The following is a 13,501-nucleotide window of genomic DNA, read 5'->3' as shown; positions in this document are numbered from 1 at the left end:
TCAGTAAAGAATTTTCCTTCCGGCTGGGCGCAGTGCCTCACACCTGTAATCCCAACACTTTAGGAGGCTGATCACGGGTCAGGAGTTTGAGACCAACCTGGCCAACATGGTGAAACCCGTCTCCATTAAAAATAGAAAAAATTAGCTGGGCGTGGTGGTGGGCACCTGTAATCCCAGCTACTCGGGAGGCTGAAGCAGGCAAATCGCTTGAACCTGGGAAGTGGAGGTTGCAGTGAGCTGAGATTGCGCCACTGCACTTCAGCCCAGGCGACAGGGCGAGACACTGTCTCAAAAGAAAAAAGAAATTTCCTTTCAAATCTTATTGTTCACTATACTTAAAAATAACAATAAACATATAAATTATCAATTAGAAAAACCTAAACCACATAGCTAATTAATACCACCCTCAAGTTGTTGGGAGAGATTTTGGTTTGATCATCTACTTCTAGAGCAATTCACAGATATTAATATAGTCATGCGTTTTAATTTTTTTTTCCTGAGAGAACCGTACTGAATTCACCATACCAATTTTGAAGGTAAACATAAGCCATTTCTCCACTGAAGAAATAAGAACAACCACTTCTGATATTTTTCTCTCAGCAGTTCTTTACTACAGGACTTAATTCATAAGGAAAGCTGTATAAGTATTAGTGAGTCTCCAATCTGCTTTAAGTATCCCTAATTTTACTTTTCTTTTCAATGTATGTTTGTGAATTAAAAAGATATTACCCAGAACTATTTTACTCATATTTGTGAATTTTGTTCACAAAGAGAATTCTTATTAGTGAATTATTATTATTATTATTATTTTCAGAATCTTCCTCTATCACCTAGGCTGGAATGCAGTGGTGAGATCTCAGCTCACTGCAATCTCTACCTCCCAGATTCAAGTGATTCTCCTGTCTCAGCCTACTGAGTCGCTGGGATTACAGGCACACGCCACGCCACCTGACTAATGTTTTTTTTTTTGTATTTTTATTACAGATGGGGTTTCACTATGTTGGCCAGGCTGGTCTCAAACTCCTGACCTCAAGTGATCCACCCATCTCGGGCTCCCAAAGTGCTGGAATTATAGGCGTTAGCCACTGTGCCTGGCCTCTATTTGTAGATTTTGTTCACAAAGAGCATTCAACTTAATTTGGCCAAAATATACAAAAACCATGCGACTTTCTCTACTTCTACTGAAAGAAAAAAGGTCCTGGAGATGAAGGTGAATTTAGCATGTACTGTGATGCAAAAGTAAAATGATCCAAAACAAAACACTGCATTGTCATTCAAAATTTGGTACTAACTAGATTTATAAGCACTGCCATTTTGTTTGACAGATAATTTTTGAAACTAGAATGCAGGTACAAAAATTTTGATTGGTATTCCTCTTTAGCAGAAATGATTTTGTTACCACCTTTAACAGAATCTCATTACTGAATGCCTTTAGGGAAGGGGTAGCACAGATATGAATAAAATGAAGAGAATAGGAACATTTTCAAAAAGTAATACAAGGAGTGGATGTTAAAGTTATTTATTCTATTAAAACGTTATTTTGGGGGTATCTAAAACATTTATAACATGCACGTTTACATTCCTTTTTGATAAAATATTAAACAGGTTATTTCATTCAAGTGATTAAATTACATGCATCAAATTGTCATACTAATTTTTAGAGAAAAAAAGCAGTGCTAGAGATACAAAAAACTTTACTAAGATTATTAGGCTAAGAGAATTGCTTAAGCCCAGGAGTTTGAGACCAGCCTAGGCAAAATGGTGAATCTCCGTATCTACAAAAAATAAAAATAAAAGACTTAGCCAGATGTGGCCTATAGTCTCAGCTACTCAGGAGGCTGAGTTGGGAGGATTGCTTGAGCCTAGGGGGTTGAGGGTATAATGAGCCATGATCATGCCATTGTACTCCAGCCTGGGTGATGGAACGAGAGCTTGTCTCAAAATAAATAAATAAAAAGTAAAAATAAATAAATTTGAAAAGACTGATTTGGTGGTGAATGATTTACAAGGCTTTACTGAATATTTGAAAGTTAGATTTAAATGTTGTGTACTATATTAAACAATAAAAATTACTGTAATAAAGTAACCTTACTGAGAACCTAGTAGTAGTGTTTATTTATAACAAATTACATGTTGTGTAATTGCAGAGCTGTGTGGAGTTACTGGTTTACGCACAGTTAATTAAGTGCTGGTTGTTTCACAAAATAAATATCCAATTCAAAAATGGCCAAAACAGATAATGATAAACATATGATATGTAAATCTCTACAAATCAACAGAAAATTTTATGCAGCTTGTGCAAGACTTAGTATTTTCCTGGAGTATTTAGAGAAAAATATAATATAGATTAGTAATGCATTTCAAACTCTGTGTCACATAAATTGAATATTTATAATTAGGACAGAGAGAAATCCAAGGTTAAAATGTCTTTCAAAAAAGTTAAAAAATCAATTTTTAAGGTTTTGTTGGTAGGCAATATATAAAGCATAGATATAGAAATAAATACGAGACTGTTCTTTCAGCTTATGTTGTAAAATCTCTTAAATGCATTAAATGTAGCACACATGCACAAGCAAATAATAGTCATAAAATATTATGTTACAATTAAATAAAACAAATTATATCAAGAGAAGCATATGTGACATGTGTCCAACAAATTATAAAAATAGATTACTGAATTGAAATTTACATATTATTACATGAAAAAGCATTGTGCTGCAATTCTGCAAATATATAAAGTGAAATGTAGTAATCAGAGAATAACTGAGTAGTATAGTCTCATTTTTATTGTTGTCTTTTTGAAATAGGAATAGTATTGTCTAAGGAACACTAGCTCCCGTTAAGTAGTAAAGCCCAACATTTCAGTGATTTAGCACAATAGATTTAGCACGTTTCTCAAACATGTAACAGCACAATGTGGGTGTTCCTAGTCAGGGTCAGTTTCCATCTTATGATCTGTCCACCCGCTAGGGCCTCTGGGTACTCTAAAGGTGAAAAGTAAAGGGAAGAACATATAGTGGGAAGCTATGCCTGCTTCTTAATTCACTCAGCCTACAAACAATATGTAACTCACTTTCTCTCGCATGACTTTGGTGAGGATTTGAAAATGTACCCCTAGGATTGGCAGCTGCTTCCCAGTGAGGACTTGGTAGTGCCAGATATTTGTTTCCACGAAAAATTCATGTATTGAAATCTAATAACCAGTTGACACTATTAGTAGGTGTGGCCTTTGGGAGGTGATTAAGTCATGAGGGTAGAGCCCTCATGAATAGGATTAGTGCCTTCAAAAAAGAGGCGCCAGAGAGCTGCCTTGCCCCTTCCATCCTGTGAGAACACAGTGAGAAGGCACCATCTGTGAAAGAGGAAACTGGCCCTCACCAGATAGTGAATCCGCAGGTACCTTGATCTTGATCTTCCAGCCTTCAGAACTTGAGAAATAATTTTCTGTTGTTTATAAACTACTCAGTTTATGGTGCTTTGTACTAGCAGCCCAAACAGATCAAGGCACTGATCTATGGCAGGGGAAGTACAAGTTTTTGTGGACAGTCATCTCTGCCATTAGAAGGAAATATACCTATGTTTATTTTCTATTTGGAGGTAATTAGGATTAAAATTTCAAACCAGGTTTTTAAGGCAAAGCTAGAAGTAGTTATTCATTCATTAAACACACACATACACGGACACATTTTACACACACACACACACACACACAGATATCCGATTATGTGCCTCTGCTGGTAGGGTTAATTACAACAGGCCTGGAATTAGCCAGAACTGATCCATTGAAATGAGAAATGCACCTGCATAACTCTAATCCCTAGGCTTGGAGTGAAATGTGCTGAAAGTAATGTTGTTTTGTAACTACAGAGCTCAGGAGTTTCAAGGCAGTTTGTACCAGCTTATCAGCATTGTTTATTGCTAACAGTGAGACTGATGATTTGCACATGGTTTCTGTGTGACACCCAGAGGGCTCTGCTGTTGGGAATGGTTACATAGTAAAAATATGCCTCAGTGCCCAGCATGATATAAGAAACCCCTACGTAGACTCCCTTTTGAGCTTCCTGGTTCTGAGAAATTCTATACATACATCAGTGGTTCCTGATCTGCAAGAAAAAACTGTATCCTTGAAACCCTTACAGAGGGAGGATAAGTGAAACTCTAGTCTGGCCTTCTCAGACCTACTGTGAGACAGCCTTTTGCTAAGATTCATATCCTACTTTGATAGTTTTACTATCTTGAATCCTTTTCTGGTAATGATCTGCAAATCTGTAAGCATTCTCATTTTGGCTCTTGAAAGTATTATTCAGTAATCCTTATTTAACTGTCACCTATGAGCAAAGTGCCACATAATTCTAGTCACCACAGAAATAATAATGACAAATTTTAAAAAATTTTTTAAAAAGACAAATTAAAAAAAAAACAAAAAACAATCATTTATAATAAACCCTGCTGTTTATTAGACACAATGACTAATAATATAATTTCAGAAAGTGGTAAAACTACATGAAGGAAATAAATTAGGGTAGCAGAATTGGAAATTACTAGGAAGGGGGAGAATCTATGTGCTCAGTTAAAGCTTCAAGTAAGAAAAGTGATTGGACTAATTATAAAGGTATTTAAGAAGATAAAACAACAATGTGAAGATCTGGGAGAGAAGTGTCCCTGATGCAGGAAATTGCAGGAGAAGAGAGTGATTTTGTACCTATATCTAGCACTCAGAAAATTCAAACTGGAAACGTTTTACCTCTGCTGATCAAAGAACCTAATAAAGTTAGAAAGAAAGTCACTGTGGCTGAAGGAGAGTGAGCAAGAGGAAAACTGGTGATTGGCCAGGACAGCCTTGAAGTGACCAGAACATTTGGGGCCTCCCAATCCTTGGTAAGGATATTACATGTTATTTTAATTGCTAAGGGAATGTTTGGGTGATTTTCATCCTTGAATAATACGGTATTATTTAGATTTTGAGAAGAAATTAGACTAAGAAACTTAAGTTTCTGCCATATAAATATTTGTTAATATATAGCAATTTAAATTAATTTGGTCTTTACTTTGAAAAGAGAAGTCTTTTGACATCATAGTAGCTAACTATCAGTTTCTTTGATCAACTTGAATGAATTTTCAATTGTCTGAGAGCTAAGTATAGATATAAAGTCAATGATTTGACTTTGTTATTGTAACTTAGATTTTGTAAAATTGTATTTGTAGTTTTACCTAGCACAACAGGAGCCACTCATCATCAGAATCTTCAGACATTAGATATTATATTTTGAAGAGAATTATACCACTTTTTCATTTTCTAAATGACAGGATTAGGAGTTTTAGCTGAATATAAATGTTTTAAGGTTGATACCAAGGAGTAGTTGACCTTATTTAAAATACTGTTTTTAAGTCTTTTCAAACAGTAAGAATATTATAATGGCTCCTTGAGAAAGTGGCTTTGCAAAAAAACTTGTTGTTAAGAGGTGTTACAGAGTTCAAAGAAAACTGTTTCAGTTTTTTCTTCCTCCAATTATATGTATGCATATTTGTCCATTGTTCTAAGTAGCACATTTTCCCCACAGTTTAACATCTTTGAAATAGGGATGCATCTTTCAGTTAATTGTATTATTTTGTTTAAGTGGAGATGTTTTTTCTTTACTCATGGTGCATAAAATAATGGTGTTTTTACATTCAAAGATGTCTTTAAAGAAATTTGGTGTCTTTTTTCTTTTTTTTTAAGTGGAAAATGACGCACTTCAAAAAAGTCTTAAAGGATACGAGAAGCATAATTTACAGCTTGATTCCACACTAGACTAATGGACATCTCTCTATTCCCTAAGCATTAAAGATTTTTATAATCAGCAAGTTTTTGTTGTGTTTTGTTTCTTTTAGTATCATGGCTATAAAAAGACTCTAGAAACCACTTAGTAGAATGCCTTCATTTTATAAAGTAGAAAGTTTGTTTTATATAAAAATAAGATGACTAATTACAATTTTGCATTCCTGTCAGTTTTGTTTTGTTGTTTTAATATGAAAATGGTAGAGGAGAAATTGTTATGAGCTAGATATCATTTTTATTTGAACATGCCCAAACTCCCATTTAACAGTTAGATGAATTAAGTCTGTAAAAATTTGATTTGTCTAAAATTACACAAGGGAACAATAGATACTGTGGCCTACTTGAGGGTAGACGGTGAGAGGATGATGAGGATTGAAAAACTACTATCAGGTATTATGCCGATTACCCGGTTTACAAAATTATTTGTACACCAAACCCCGACAACACACCGTTTACCCAGATAACAAACGTATACATGTACCCCTTGAACTTAAGATACAAGTCGGGAAGAAAAAAAGATTATATAAGAATTCAATGGTAGAGCCATGTTTCTTGATGAGGCCAGTGCTCTTTTCCTTTAAAAGATTTGACAGCTCTTTGCCACAGCATCTTTAACAAGGTCGTAGGCAGAGTTAGTAGTAAAAACACACCTACCTTTTAAAAGTTCAGAATACTTAAACTACATGTAATGAAACATTGATCCGTTGGGATTTTAATAGAAAATTTGAAAAAAATAATTCCTCTGAACAGATAAATTTGTCAAATGCCAAAGTTTTAAAATTTAATTTGTTGCTATAACTTTATGTTTGAAGATTTTCTTTTAATACATAGGTGGGCAGACATTACTTCTTATTTAATGTTAAAACACTTAAACTATAAAACACCTGTACCTTAGAATATGTATTTATAATTTGAGATATTGATATTCTACTAAATATTATTTATGGAGTACTGGTCATTGTTTTTCCCCAAAAGTTTATTCAATTTCCTACATAATGAGGGATTATGTATATTACCTTATTTGTAGTTAACCTGTTCATATTCATGTTCTTATGGCACATTATTTGAAAACCCTAAGTATATTTTGAATAGCATCAGAGTTGTTAGAAGTTCTTCAAGTCCTCCTCTTCCAGGAGGTATTTAAGGGTGTCTTTTTTTTCCAATTGTTGAACCATCTATCTTGCTTAATAATTCCTATGATAGATGCTCAACCCAGAATGTTAAAATCCAGAATGCATTCAAATGCATTGTTCAACATGAATAAACCTTCACCTCTTTCTTATACAGAATGATTATAATTTTAGTTAATAATATCAAAATGACTCTTTAAAAGGTGGACTGTGAATATATCCAAACTTACCTGCTTCTGTGTCTCTATGTTTAATCTATCCATGTATTTTCAATTCTTCTACATAAAGAAATGGGAGAAAAGGATTGCTTGCTGAATTTATCAAATGTGGCCATGAGTTGAAGTTTTGTTCTGCTATAGCTTATTTCATGGGCGTTATATCTTATTCTAGGAAGATTTTAGTAAAATTCTGCAATATATTAGATTATCTGTATGCTCACTCTTCCTTGAGTACTCTCTGCTCATTTTTCAATAGGACCAGATTCCCTGAAGCTATGTTTCTGTAGGATGACCTCATCTCTTCTGCCTATGACTAGTAATCTAACACAAAAACTAGACAGTTATTGATTATCCTATTATGTTTTGTTATATAGAGAAGGTGAAAGGCCAAAGGTCAGACTGGTTGAGGAAGAGAGAGAAAATATAAGAGGAGAAAATGCAGGAACCGTGCAGTGGCCTCTGGAACAAATAATTATTTTATACTGTGACCAGCCATATGACAATCACTGAGAGCTATAAATTTTAATCAGTAGTCACAAACTAGTTTGGGGTCTTTCTAGAACGGGGATTAAAATTCAGATGCATACTCACTGATTGAGTAACTTTGCATTATTAAAATGTAACTTTCTAAAACATAAATATTAGCTACAGATAGAACTTGTTTGGAAACAAAACAAAATCAAATTTACAAAGTAGTGTTGGCACTACTCTGTAATTCGATTGTAGAATATATTGTTAGCTTAGTTATGTTCTTTAAAACTCACATTATGAAATAAAATTAACCATAGCTGAAAATTTCATAAGAAATATGAAACTGCTTTTTTATGCTTATTAAATAGTAGGCGATGGTCATTTATAAAACAGGAATACCTCATATTAAGCCAATGATTATGAATGACAGTGGAAATGTAATTGACATTAATTTCTGACTTTGTTAATAATTCTCTTTCCATAATAATATAGGAGTTAAAAAGACATTATTTTAGGCAGTTAGTGACAGTAAAAGAGTTCTCAGTGGAATTTTCCTTCAATAAAAAGCAGCCCCCAAACCATTTCTTTTCTAACAAAGAACAGCCTGAAAAATCGAGCTGCAAGCAAGCATAGATAAGCAAGCTGGAAGCTTGCATATGTAAATGCCAGCAGCTGTACCTGGAAGCCAGGTACATTTCAACATGGATTCCTCCCTCCCTTTTCTTTGTAGCCAGTGCAGGGGTGTTACGGTGCTGTCCAGGCAGAGGCCACCTTTGCATAATAAAAGATTAGGGTCAAACCAATCCCCTGGGCCCCATATAAATCAATCACTGCCTCCTTAAGCCTCTCTGCAAAATCAATCGCATCCCTCCCCAAATCCAGAAACCCTCTTGGGCAGCCCGCTTTCTCTGTAGGAGAAAGCCCCCTCTCTCTCTCATTTTTTTTTTTTTTTTGTCTATTAAACCTTCTGCTCCTTAATCTGCTCTATGTGTATATGTCTGTGTCATTAATCTTTTTGGCGTGAGATGACGAACCCTGGATATTGCCCCAGACAATGAAGTCACATCAATAATATTTCCATCTTATATACCTAGTTAGTTTTTAAGCTTTGTTGGAATAGCAGTTTGAGAGTGAAGTTTTAAATTTTCTGAGATGTATAAATGCTTAGGAAATTCAGTGTTTAGGGAAGACAATTTTTTTTCCTTTGGTGTTTGTAAGAAACATCTTCCCATATCATGGAACTTGATGTTCAGTAAGTAAAATATGATTATGCTTCATTTCAGAAACAAGAAAGATTTTACATGATGTTGACTAATTAGATTGGAAAAATGCAATATATATATATTGGAGGCAAATATATGTTCATTTTTTATTCTTTTTCTCTCCCTTCCTATCTTGCTTTCAGTAAGATGTTTTAATTAGCCATTGCTGACGTGCAGTACCTATCTGATATAATTTCTTGATACAAAAAGGTCAGGCCTAAATGGAGAAGAGGGTGAACCTAACGTGAATCTCATTCTAAAAATGTCAAGAGATGTTTCTGAAGTGCTTATAATTGTCCTTCCACATATTTTCCCTGTTAAAGATTTATTACTATTATATAGAACCACCACAGCAAAATGTGGCAGCATTATGGCAAAAAGCTCAAAAACTAATTCACAAAGAAAGCCCCTATTCTTTGGCAACTTTAAAATCAGATATGCTAGGAAAAAACACTTTCATACCTTAGATAATTATTACTTGCTTTTGTATTGCTCCGTTTAAACTACTGCTTATTTTGAATTAGGGGATGAATGAAAAGCCAGTTTATTCCCTTAATCTTTCTTAATGCTATTACCTATGAAATCATGCAGTTAGGAGGAATCTCCAATATCTGCCTCTTCAATTCATTGTAATTCACATTCTTTCAGTTCAGTATGGTTTGGCTTAAAGAAGCTCAATTTCCCAGTAACATATTATATTAGAAGCCATGTGGAAATGAAAAATGAGTAAATGGAATACAATGAAGAAAAATATTCCTGATACTGTATTTCAGCTACATGGAGTGGACATTGATTTTTGCAGTCCAGCTTCCATGACCCTTGTCCTAGTAATTATACCCATTTTTCCCTTCAGAAGATCATACATTCCTCCCACTTGTCTCAAGTGTTTCTAGTGGCAGTTACTCCACATAGACCGAATCCACAAAGTATATTAAGTTGTTTAGGCGACTATGTTGGGATTAGGGATGGCCACCTACATTATATGGAGCAATGAAATAAAATGAGTTTGGTTCCAAATGAGGGGAAATAATCTCACTATTTCTGGTTGACTCTGAACCTAGGCACTTTTGGCAGCCCTCTTAAAATCTGTTGGAGAATGACATCACATAGAGAAAATGAAGTAGATAGAGAGAGAAACCAGCTTCCCATGACAGTTTGAACTCTGAGTTGAGATCAAGGTTTTAGAGCTGAAGTTTTAGATAAATGGATTCCAAGGTCTGGAATGTTCACTTCACTGCTTAAACCAGTTTGAATTGGGTTTCTATTATTCACAATGCAAAGTATTTTAAAGAATGTGCCAGATATAAAAATATTGAAATAATTAATGAGATAAAAGTAAATATTAAGAAAGACGAATAAGTACTTTTTCCTTGAATAACAAAAATTTTCAGCTTAACCGTTTATCTTTCTTATAATCAATGTATAGTTGAGTCGCATTTGTTTGTTTGTTTTTTTTTTTTTTTTGAGACGGAGTCTCGCTCTGTAGCCCAGGCTGGAGTGCAGTGGCCGATCTCAGCTCACTGCAAGCTCCGCCTCCCGGGTTCACGCCATTCTCCGGCCTCAGCCTGCCGAGTAGCTGGGACTACAGGCGCCCGCCACCTCGCCCGGCTATTTTTTGTATTTCTTAGTAGAGACGGGGTTTCACCGTGTTAGCCAGGATGGTCTCGATCTCGTGACCTCGTGATCCGCCCATCTCGGCCTCCCAAAGTGCTGGGATTACAGGCTTGAGCCACCGCGCCCGGCCTCATTTGTTTTTTTAAATCAACATTGGCAGTCTCTATCTTTTAATTGGTATATTCATATTATTCACATTTAAAGTGATTATATAGTTGGATTTATTTCTACCATATTTATAACTGTAAATCAGATAAAAGGAACTAAGGTATACGAGCCTTAGTGTAATATTTATATTTATCTCGTTAGGATTTAGGCTTTATTTGTTGTTAGTTGTGGCTGTGATGTAAGAACCTAAAATTTCCTATTTCTCTTTGTTTCTGGCTCTTCTGTTATCTTAGTCCTGTGTCATTATACTGGAGCCCTCTTGATGTGTTGACATGATATGGGAATGAGAAGTGTTCTACAGCTCTATTATTAATATTAGGTGTTAGTTTCCCTTTCCCCCATTGAATTTGTTACATATATAATAGTTCAGTCCACATTGTCACAAATGACAGGATTTCCGTCTTTTTCAAGGCTTAATCATATTCCATTGTGCACAGTTTCTTTGTTAGGTTGATTCCATATTTGACTATTGTGAATTTAATTCTGCAATAAACACGGGAGTGCAGATGTCTCTTCACTGTACGGTAAGCCCTCACTTAATGTTGTTGATAGGTTTTTGGAAATTGCAACTTTAAAGAAAACAACATATAACAAAACCAATTTTACCATGGGCTAATTGGTATAAATGAGTTAAGTTTCTATGGCATATTTCTGGTCATAAAAAATTCACCAAACTTCTAAATAAAAACCCCAAACACTTTTAATATTAAACATTGAAATAAATGTAAGATTTATTTAAAAATCTTAAAAATATTAATTAAAACGTGTTAGCTGATTATTTACCCAATTATTCCAGTTCAGGGTAGTTGGTGGCCAGAGCCTTTCCCAGCAGCTCGGGGCAGAAGGTGGGAGCCAACTCCAGACAGGACGTTGTCCAATGACAGGGCACACTCACACACAGCCGCACTCACTCACACTGGTACCATTTAGACACACCAATGAACATAATATGCACATCTTGGGATGTGGGAATGAATCAGAATACCTGGAAAAAACTCAGGCAGCCATGGGAAGAACGTGCAAACTCCACACGGACAGTGTCCCCTTTTCAATAAAATGAAGTTGAACAAAATGGTGTTATATGAGGATTAGCTGTACTAATTTTTTTTTTCTTTTGGATATATACCTAGAAGTGGGATTGCTGGATCATACGGTAGTTCTATTTTTAATTTTTGAGGAACTTCCATACTGTTTTTCATATTGACTCTACTGATTTACATTCCCACCCATAGGGTGTAAGATTCCCTTTTCTCCACATTCCTGCCAATGCTTATTTTTTTATCTTTTTGATAATGACCATTCAAACATGAGTGAGATGATAGCTCATTGTGGTTTTGATTTGCATTTCTCTGATGACTAGTTGGTGTCAGTTATTAAGTGAACTTGAGTTGGATGTTTTTCTTCCCCCAGGTTAGTCTTTGGTAAAACCCCATTGGGTTAGCCTCTAGTTAAAAACAAAACAAAACAATCCCTTAGGGCAAGCCCTTTTAAGAACAAAGAACCCTGGGTACATTTTATTAACTTAAAAAAATCACATATTTTATACATTTGGAAAGGATGCTTTATTTCTGACAAAGGGTTATAGCCTGAAGGCTGGCAGTCCTAAAAGGCTGGAAAGCATAGCCTCTGGCAGACTGTTAGGCAGCACTTTGAGGGAGAAGGGGGTAAAATAGGAATTTAAGCTGAACAGGTTGGTCAAGTATACTATATCCAACATGTTACAGAAAGAGCTATGAGTATTCATGAAGGCAGTCCTGATGCATGAGTACTGAACTAACACATGTAACATACGACCATGTTCAATTTGGGGGGATGACTTAATATGTAAATGTCACAATTAGGCCCTATACATCAAAAGGTGAAGCAGGGACAGGAAGGCATTCTGGCCTCTGTAAACTGGCCAAATCCATGCTTTTCTGTGTCTGCCTGTCTATGTCACTAGTTTTGGAGTCAGAAGTTTGCTCTGTAACCTCAGTTCTTGGATGGGTCTATGAAGAGTTGTTGATTCCGTTTGTTCAGTGGTTTTCTTTTGAGTAGAAAGTTACTGCAATTAGTCTCTTGTCCAATCAAAGCTGTATTAGTATTTGCAAAAATTGCAATTACTTTTGCAACAACCTAATAGTTATTGTCAGGCCTCTGAGCCCAAGCTAAGCCATCATATCCCCTTTGACATGCATGTATATACATCCAGATGGCCTGAAGTAACTGAAGAATCACAAAAGAAGTGAAAATGGCCTGTTCCTGCCTTAACTGATGATATTACCTTGGGAAATTCCTTCTCTTGGCTCATCCTGGCTCAAAAGCTCCCCCACTGAGCACCTCGTGACCCCCACCCCTGCAAGCCAGAGAACAAACCCTTGACTGTAATTTTCCTTTACCTATCCAAATCCTATAAAACGGCCCCAACCCTAACTCCCTTCGCTAACTCTCTTTGTGGACTCAGCCTGCTGGCACCCAGGTGAAATAAACAGCCTTGTTGCTCACACAAAGCCTGCTTGGTGGTCTCTTCACAAGGACGCGAGTGAAATTACGGCTTGCGGAAGAAGGGGGTCAATTAGCCAGCATCTCCTGGTGAGCTACAATTGTTTTAAGATTGCTTATCTCAAGGCCAGCGCTTGTTTGACTGCAAGAGAAACAGAAAAACCTTGCGACAGTTAGAGCATAGTTTATTCCTTAAGTGTAGGGATGGGTGACATAACCCTTGCCTGTCATGGCCTTGGATCTTGTTTATAATTCAGCATCTTATTGCGACAAAGAGTTTGTGCTGTCAGTATTGTGATTTCTATTTTAATATTAATGGCGGTCAGTTGTTGTGTCTAA

Source organism: Papio anubis, chromosome 10, assembly GCF_008728515.1.
Source record: "Papio anubis isolate 15944 chromosome 10, Panubis1.0, whole genome shotgun sequence".
NCBI lineage: Eukaryota > Metazoa > Chordata > Mammalia > Primates > Cercopithecidae > Papio > Papio anubis.
Note: the sequence above shows the minus strand (reverse complement) of the source record.